The sequence below is a fragment of the Propithecus coquereli genome, unplaced genomic scaffold, assembly GCF_000956105.1.
Source record: "Propithecus coquereli isolate 6110/MARCELLA unplaced genomic scaffold, Pcoq_1.0 Scaffold300, whole genome shotgun sequence".
Classification (NCBI taxonomy): domain Eukaryota; kingdom Metazoa; phylum Chordata; class Mammalia; order Primates; family Indriidae; genus Propithecus; species Propithecus coquereli.
In genome coordinates this window covers 1,124,490-1,125,900 of record NW_012148620.1, presented here as the reverse complement: position 1 = coordinate 1,125,900, position 1,411 = coordinate 1,124,490, and the positions used below count along the sequence as shown (strand labels likewise).

At 34.9% G+C, this 1,411-nt stretch overlaps 1 protein-coding gene across 1 annotated transcript in view; it reads left to right on the top strand.

The window, feature by feature from the left end:
- The window catches only part of MARK1 (MAP/microtubule affinity-regulating kinase 1), a 177,002-nt gene that overhangs the window by 125,781 nt on the left and 49,810 nt on the right, over positions 1-1,411 (top strand). The gene's annotated exons all lie outside the window — the stretch shown is intronic.

Genomic DNA, 1,411 nt, shown 5'->3' with positions numbered 1-1,411 from the left:
TGTACTAAGATAATTTCAGAGTTTCAGCATGCATTACTCACTAGTGCTTTTTGTCTTCATTTAGTTGCCTTAATAGAAGGAGTAGAAAATTCACAGAATTAACCTCATATGAACTGTACTTTTTTAGTGTAGCAATGGGGCTTTCTGGCACGGACTCCATGCTGCTTAGGAGGCAGCCTTGTAGTGAGCCATCCCTGTGTACAGAGCTCTCAGGTTAGTTTGGGCTTTGTAATTTTATTTACACAAATATTTTTTACTAAAAGATACATTATGTTTTAATGGAAGTTAAGGGATGGTGACTTCCATTGGGAAATTATGTTTTATCTTAAATGCTTTGTATCAGTGGATCAATTATCAGATTTTTAAACTGAATTATTTATTTAAATGTGATTAGTTCCTCCTTATGATTTTTATGTTTTTCTTTGTGGGTAAAAAGAAATGTTAATAATGTTTTAATAGAGAACATGTGCAATAAAAAGCCCACTTTTATGTCACTACTTTTCTAAACTTACTTTCAGTCATTATTCATAGGAAATTATGTGAAATAGTTAAAAAGTTAGAATTGTTGACTCTGCTATCAGTTCTAAAATTTTAGAACTTCAGAGAACAGAAGTCTCTCTAAATCCTGCTTTATGACCCACTTTAATCATAGGAACCCACTCTACCTGAGTGTCACTTACTGCTCAGAGTTGAAACAGCAGCTCAGGTAATAAGCAGAGCAGAAAGAACATACAGAAATTACTTTGGGAGAATATATCTTACAAATCTCTGGGCAGTTGATAAGATGTGCTCATGGCTTAAAGATGATTAATTCATGAGTCAAATGTTTTAGTCTTTCATCCTTAGCATTAAAATGCTAAGGATTAAAGTTTTAGAGTGCTTTGAGTTAAATTTAAAAGCCAAATTATTACTATTGAAACAATTGATCATCAGAAGCTCAATATAATGTATTTGAATATAGTCTGGAACCACCTGTTCCAGCTTATCAAAACTAAGTTTTTCAGCCATAAAACCATGGGTCCACATTGGAAATATTAATTGTCATAATAATTGCAGATATCTCTGTATAAAGGCTGGTCTGCATCAAATTCCCAGAAATGACTTTCTAGAGAAACCTAATGTTACCAGAAGTTCGACACTTGTCCTCGAGGGCACATCAGAAGAATAAGGACAAGTGGTTTTTGGAGAAAGAAAGAGAAGTTTATTAATTTGCTGGCAAGTGAGAAGAATGGCATACTCCTGTCTTAAAGTACCATTGTCCTAACTATAAGCGGAAACACAGAGTTTTTAAAGGGGGGAAGGAGATTTCAGCTTCAGGGCATTGCTGTTTAACTATAGTTAATGGTTCTGGTTGACCCCATCTCTGACGAAGACAATCTCATGACCTCTGCCCAGACAGTTCCGTTGAGCC